Below are 7,500 nucleotides of genomic sequence, written 5' to 3'. Positions count from 1 at the left end.
CAGGGCATGAGTGCCTGGATGCTATGAGAGTGGAGCAGGGATGAATGCTGGACCGAGGAGAGGTGCTGAAACTCGGCCAGGATGTGTGTCTGTGCGCAGGGCATGAGTGCCTGGATGCTATGAGAGTGGAGCAGGGATGAATGCTGGACCGAGCAGAGGTGCTGAAACTCGGCCTGGATGTGTGTCTGTGCGCAGGGCATGAGTGCCTGGATGCTATGAGAGTGGAGCAGGGATGAATGCTGGACCGAGGAGAGGTGCTGAAACTCGGCCAGGATGTGTGTCTGTGCGCAGGGCATGAGTGCCTGGATGCTATGAGAGTGGAGCAGGGATGCATGCTGGACCGAGGAGAGGTGCTGAAACTCGGCCTGGATCTGTGTCTGTGACTGGACGTTATGAGAGGGGAGCAGGGATGAATTCCTGACCGAGGAGAGGTGCTGAAACTCGGCCTGGATGTGTCATTGCACAGGGCATGAGTGCCTGGATGTTCTGAGAGGGGAGCAGGGATGAATGCTGGACCGAGGAGAGGTGCTGAAACTCGGCCTGGATCTGTGTCTGTGACTGGACGTTATGAGAGGGGAGCAGGGATGAATTCCTGACCGAGGAGAGGTGCTGAAACTCGGCCTGGATGTGTCATTGCACAGGGCATGAGTGCCTGGATGTTCTGAGAGGGGAGCAGGGATGAATTCCTGACCGAGGAGAGGTGCTGAAACTAGGCCTGGATGTGTGTCATTGCGCAGGGCATGAGAGACTGGATGCTGTGAGAGGACAAAAGCCGTGAATGCTGTCCGAGCAGAGGTGCTGAAACTCGGCCTGGGTTCTGTTTGTCTGTGCGCAGGGCATGAGTGCCTGGACGTTATGAGAGGGGAGCAGGGATGATTGCCTGACCGAAGAGAGGTGCTGAAACTCGGCCTGGATGTGTGTCTCTGGGCCGGGCATGAGAGACTGGCTGTTGGGAGAGGACGGCAGCCATGAATACTGGACCGAGGAGAGGTGCTGAAACTCGGCCTGGATGTGTGTCTGTGGGCAGGGCATGAGAGACTGGCTGTTGGGAGAGGAAAGCAGCCATGAATGCTGTCCATGCAGAGGTGCTGAAACTCGGCCTGGATTTGTGTCTGTGGGCAGGGCACGAGAGCCTGGATGTTGGGCATGAATCCCAGTTCAGAAAAAGGACCTTTTCTGAAAGAAACACAGGAATCGCCTTCTTTTCCCGAGTTAAGACGAAATACGGATTTTTGTTAAAAAGTGATTTCCTTGGGCCAGAACAAGTTCAGACTCCTTAGTCCTTCATATATACATACATATATATCCATTCTAAGTAGGTTGCTTGCATAAACCTGCACAAACCCGGATAAATGGCCTCTTTTGGGATCAAAACACAGGAATCGCCTTCTTTTCCCGAGTTAAGACGAAATACGGATTTTTGTTAAAAAATGATTTCCTTGGGCCAGAACAAGTTCAGACTCCTTAGTCCTTCATATATACATAGAGATATATCCATTCTAAGTAAGTTCCATGCATAAACCTGCACAAACCCGGATAAATGGCCTCTTTTGGGATCAAAACACAGGAATCGCCTTCTTTTCCCGAGTTAAGACGAAATACGGATTTTTGTTAAAAAGTGATTTCCTTGGGCCAGAACAAGTTCAGACTCCTTAGTCCTTCATATATACATACATATATATCCATTCTAAGTAAGTTGCTTGCATAAACCTGCACAAACCCGGATAAATGGCCTCTTTTGGGATCAAAACACAGGAATCGCCTTCTTTTCCCGAGTTAAGACGAAATACGGATTTTTGTTAAAAAATGATTTCCTTGGGCCAGAACAAGTTCAGACTCCTTAGTCCTTCATATATACATAGAGATATATCCATTCTAAGTAAGTTCCATGCATAAACCTGCACAAACCCGGATAAATGGCCTCTTTTGGGATCAAAACACAGGAATCGCCTTCTTTTCCCGAGTTAAGACGAAATACGGATTTTTGTTAAAAAGTGATTTCCTTGGGCCAGAACAAGTTCAGACTCCTTAGTCCTTCATATATACATACATATATATCCATTCTAAGTAGGTTGCTTGCATAAACCTGCACAAACCCGGATAAATGGCCTCTTTTGGGATCAAAACACAGGAATCGCCTTCTTTTCCCGAGTTAAGACGAAATACGGATTTTTGTTAAAAAATGATTTCCTTGGGCCAGAACAAGTTCAGACTCCTTAGTCCTTCATATATACATAGAGATATATCCATTCTAAGTAAGTTCCATGCATAAACCTGCACAAACCCGGATAAATGGCCTCTTTTGGGATCAAAACACAGGAATCGCCTTCTTTTCCCGAGTTAAGACGAAATACGGATTTTTGTTAAAAAGTGATTTCCTTGGGCCAGAACAAGTTCAGACTCCTTAGTCCTTCATATATACATACATATATATCCATTCTAAGTAGGTTGCTTGCATAAACCTGCACAAACCCGGATAAATGGCCTCTTTTGGGATCAAAACACAGGAATCGCCTTCTTTTCCCGAGTTAAGACGAAATACGGATTTTTGTTAAAAAATGATTTCCTTGGGCCAGAACAAGTTCAGACTCCTTAGTCCTTCATATATACATAGAGATATATCCATTCTAAGTAAGTTCCATGCATAAACCTGCACAAACCCGGATAAATGGCCTCTTTTGGGATCAAAACACAGGAATCGCCTTCTTTTCCCGAGTTAAGACGAAATACGGATTTTTGTTAAAAAATGATTTCCTTGGGCCAGAACAAGTTCAGACTCCTTAGTCCTTCATATATACATAGAGATATATCCATTCTAAGTAAGTTCCATGCATAAACCTGCACAAACCCGGATAAATGGCCTCTTTTGAGATCAAAACACAGGAATCGCCTTCTTTTCCCGAGTTAAGACCAAATACGGATTTTTGTTAAAAAGTGATTTCCTTGGGCCAGAACAAGTTCAGACTCCTTAGTCCTTCATATATCCATTATAAGTAGGAACCATGCACACACCTCTTTAAATGACCTTTATCCCGGTTCAGAAAAACGCCAAAGTGTCAAAAAGTACCAGGGGCATGAAGCCCGGTTCAGAAAAACGTCAAAGTGTCAAAAAGTACCAGGGGCATGAAGCCCGGTTCAGAAAAACGTCAAAGTGTCAAAAAGTACCAGGGGCATGAAGCCCGGTTCAGAAAAACGTCAAAGTGTCAAAAAGTACCAGGGGCATGAAGCCCGGTTCAGAAAAACGTCAAAGTGTCAAAAAGTACCAGGGGCATGAAGCCCGGTTCAGAAAAACGTCAAAGTGTCAAAAAGTACCAGGGGCATGAAGCCCGGTTGAGAAATATTTTCTAAGTGCCAAAAAGTACCAGGGGTGAGAATCCCGGTTGAGAAAATTTTCTAAGTGCCACATAGTACCAGAGGTGAAAAAGTTTATAGTACCAGGGGTGATAAAGTTTGAAAAAATTTCTGTCAGACAACGGGAAAAGGGGACGATGGGCCGAGTCAGCCCAAGGCCCGCCCCTATTCTCCCACACGACGAGGTTATTAGCAGACGACGAAAACACCATCTGCACGATTTCAGAAACCCAGTTTTCGGAAAAATATCTGAGTACCAGACTGGGACGGTGAATTGATAATCCGAAAGATGACACTTTCCACGGCCTGAAATGATGGAGGAAGGGGGCAAAAGCTCCAGCCTGGCTCCTGGAGGAGGGGTCCAAAGGCAAGAACGTGTGTCCGAGGATGGGTGCAGGAGAGCGGATTCAAGGCGCGGCTGACCGCTAGAAGCTCCAGGCCGGTTCCTGGAAGATGGGAGGCCGACTTTGGCAGAGCATGAGTCCGAGGAAGGTGCTGGAGAGCGGATTCAAGGCGCGGCTGACCGCTGGAAGCTCCAGGCCGGTTCCTGGAAGATGTGAGGCCGACTTTGGCAGAGCATGAGTCCGAGGAAGGTGCTTGAGAGCGGATTCAAGGTGCGGCTGACCGCTAGAAGCTCCAGGCTGGTTCCTGGAAGATGTGAGGCCGACTTCGGCAGAGCATGAGTCCGAGGAAGGTGCTTGAGAGCGGATTCAAGGCGCGGCTGACCGCTAAAGGCTCCAGGCTGGTTCCTGGAAGACGGGAGGCCGGCCTGGAGGAGAATGTGTCCGAGGAAGGTGCTTGAGAGCGGATTCAAGGTGCGGCTGACCGCTGGAAGCTCCAGGCTGGTTCCTGGAAGATGTGAGGCCGACTTTGGCAGAGCATGAGTCCGAGGAAGGTGCTGGAGAGCGGATTCAAGGCGCGGCTGACCGCTAAAGGCTCCAGGCTGGTTCTTTGAAGATGTGAGGCCGGCCTGGAGGAGAATGTGTCCGAGGAAGGTGCTGGAGAGCGGATTCAAGGTGCGGCTGACCGCTGGAAGCTCCAGGCTGGTTCCTGGAAGATGTGAGGCCGACTTTGGCAGAGCATGAGTCCGAGGAAGGTGCTGGAGAGCGGATTCAAGGTGCGGCTGACCGCTAGAAGCTCCAGGCTGGTTCCTGGAAGACGGGAGGCCGACGTTGGCAGAGCATGAGTCCGAGGAAGGTGCTGGAGAGCGGATTCAAGGCGCGGCTGACCGCTGGAAGCTCCAGGCTGGTTCCTGGAAGATGGGAGGCCGACTTTGGCAGAGCATGAGTCCGAGGAAGGTGCTGGAGAGCGGATTCAAGGCTCGGCTGTCCGCTAGGAGCTCCAGGCTGGTTCTTTGAAGATGTGAGGCCGGCCTGGAGGAGAGTGTGTCCGAGATAGGTGCTGGAGAGCGGATTCAAGGCGCGGCTGACCGCTGGAAGCTCCAGGCTGGTTCCTGGAAGATGGGAGGCCGACTTTGGCAGAGCATGAGTCCGAGGAAGGTGCTGGAGAGCGGATTCAAGGCGCGGCTGACCGCTGGAAGCTCCAGGCTGGTTCCTGGAAGATGGGAGGCCGACTTTGGCAGAGCATGAGTCCGAGGAAGGTGCTGGAGAGCGGATTCAAGGCTCGGCTGTCCGCTAGGAGCTCCAGGCTGGTTCTTTGAAGATGTGAGGCCGGCCTGGAGGAGAGTGTGTCCGAGATAGGTGCTGGAGAGCGGATTCAAGGCGCGGCTGACCGCTGGAAGCTCCAGGCTGGTTCCTGGAAGATGGGAGGCCGACTTTGGCAGAGCATGAGTCCGAGGAAGGTGCTGGAGAGCGGATTCAAGGCGCGGCTGACCGCTGGAAGCTCCAGGCTGGTTCCTGGAAGATGGGAGGCCGACTTTGGCAGAGCATGAGTCCGAGGAAGGTGCTGGAGAGCGGATTCAAGGCTCGGCTGTCCGCTGGGAGCTCCAGGCTGGTTCTTTGAAGATGTGAGGCCGGCCTGGAGGAGAATGAGTCCGAGGAAGGTGCTGGAGAGCGGATTCAAGGTGCGGCTGACCGCTGGAAGCTCCAGGCTGGTTCTTTGAAGATGTGAGGCCGGCCTGGAGGAGAGTGTGTCCGAGATAGGTGCTGGAGAGCGGATTCAAGGCGCGGCTGACCGCTGGAAGCTCCAGGCTGGTTCCTGGAAGATGGGAGGCCGACTTTGGCAGAGCATGAGTCCGAGGAAGGTGCTGGAGAGCGGATTCAAGGCGCGGCTGACCGCTGGAAGCTCCAGGCTGGTTCCTGGAAGATGGGAGGCCGACTTTGGCAGAGCATGAGTCCGAGGAAGGTGCTGGAGAGCGGATTCAAGGCTCGGCTGTCCGCTAGGAGCTCCAGGCTGGTTCTTTGAAGATGTGAGGCCGGCCTGGAGGAGAGTGTGTCCGAGATAGGTGCTGGAGAGCGGATTCAAGGCGCGGCTGACCGCTGGAAGCTCCAGGCTGGTTCCTGGAAGATGGGAGGCCGACTTTGGCAGAGCATGAGTCCGAGGAAGGTGCTGGAGAGCGGATTCAAGGCGCGGCTGACCGCTGGAAGCTCCAGGCTGGTTCCTGGAAGATGGGAGGCCGACTTTGGCAGAGCATGAGTCCGAGGAAGGTGCTGGAGAGCGGATTCAAGGCTCGGCTGTCCGCTGGGAGCTCCAGGCTGGTTCTTTGAAGATGTGAGGCCGGCCTGGAGGAGAATGAGTCCGAGGAAGGTGCTGGAGAGCGGATTCAAGGTGCGGCTGACCGCTGGAAGCTCCAGGCTGGTTCTTTGAAGATGTGAGGCCGGCCTGGAGGAGAGTGTGTCCGAGATAGGTGCTGGAGAGCGGATTCAAGGCGCGGCTGACCGCTGGAAGCTCCAGGCTGGTTCCTGGAAGATGGGAGGCCGACTTTGGCAGAGCATGAGTCCGAGGAAGGTGCTGGAGAGCGGATTCAAGGCGCGGCTGACCGCTGGAAGCTCCAGGCTGGTTCCTGGAAGATGGGAGGCCGACTTTGGCAGAGCATGAGTCCGAGGAAGGTGCTGGAGAGCGGATTCAAGGCTCGGCTGTCCGCTGGGAGCTCCAGGCTGGTTCTTTGAAGATGTGAGGCCGGCCTGGAGGAGAATGAGTCCGAGATAGGTGCTGGAGAGCGGATTCAAGGTGCGGCTGACCGCTGGAAGCTCCAGGCTGGTTCTTTGAAGATGTGAGGCCGGCCTGGAGGAGAATGAGTCCGAGATAGGTGCTGGAGAGCGGATTCAAGGTGCGGCTGACCGCTGGAAGCTCCAGGCTGGTTCTTTGAAGATGTGAGGCCGGCCTGGAGGAGAGTGTGTCCGAGATAGGTGCTGGAGAGCGGATTCAAGGCGCGGCTGACCGCTGGAAGCTCCAGGCTGGTTCCTGGAAGATGGGAGGCCGACTTTGGCAGAGCATGAGTCCGAGGAAGGTGCTGGAGAGCGGATTCAAGGCGCGGATGACCGCTGGAAGCTCCAGGCTGGTTCCTGGAAGATGGGAGGCCGACTTTGGCAGAGCATGAGTCCGAGAAAGGTGCTTGAGAGCGGATTCAAGGTGCGGCTGACCGCTAGAAGCTCCAGGCTGGTTCCTGGAAGATGGGAGGCCGACTTTGGCAGAGCTTGAGTCCGAGGAAGGTGCTGGAGAGCGGATTCAAGGTGCGGCTGACCGCTGGAAGCTCCAGGCTGGTTCCTGGAAGATGTGAGGCCGACTTTGGCAGAGCATGAGTCCGAGGAAGGTGCTTGAGAGCGGATTCAAGGTGCGGCTGACCGCTAGAAGCTCCAGGCTGGTTCCTGGAAGATGTGAGGCCGACTTTGGCAGAGCATGAGTCCGAGGAAGGTGCTGGAGAGCGGATTCAAGGCTCGGCTGTCCGCTAGGAGCTCCAGGCTGGTTCTTTGAAGATGTGAGGCCGGCCTGGAGGAGAGTGTGTCCGAGATAGGTGCTGGAGAGCGGATTCAAGGCGCGGCTGACCGCTGGAAGCTCCAGGCTGGTTCCTGGAAGATGGGAGGCCGACTTTGGCAGAGCATGAGTCCGAGGAAGGTGCTGGAGAGAGGATTCAAGGCGCGGATGACCGCTGGAAGCTCCAGGCTGGTTCCTGGAAGATGGGAGGCCGACTTTGGCAGAGCATGAGTCCGAGAAAGGTGCTTGAGAGCGGATTCAAGGTGCGGCTGACCG

This window comes from Odontesthes bonariensis, unplaced genomic scaffold, assembly GCF_027942865.1.
Source record: "Odontesthes bonariensis isolate fOdoBon6 unplaced genomic scaffold, fOdoBon6.hap1 scaffold_120, whole genome shotgun sequence".
Classification (NCBI taxonomy): Eukaryota; Metazoa; Chordata; class Actinopteri; order Atheriniformes; family Atherinopsidae; genus Odontesthes; species Odontesthes bonariensis.
The sequence above is the reverse complement of the archived record's forward strand: the minus strand, read 5'-3'. Positions refer to the sequence as shown.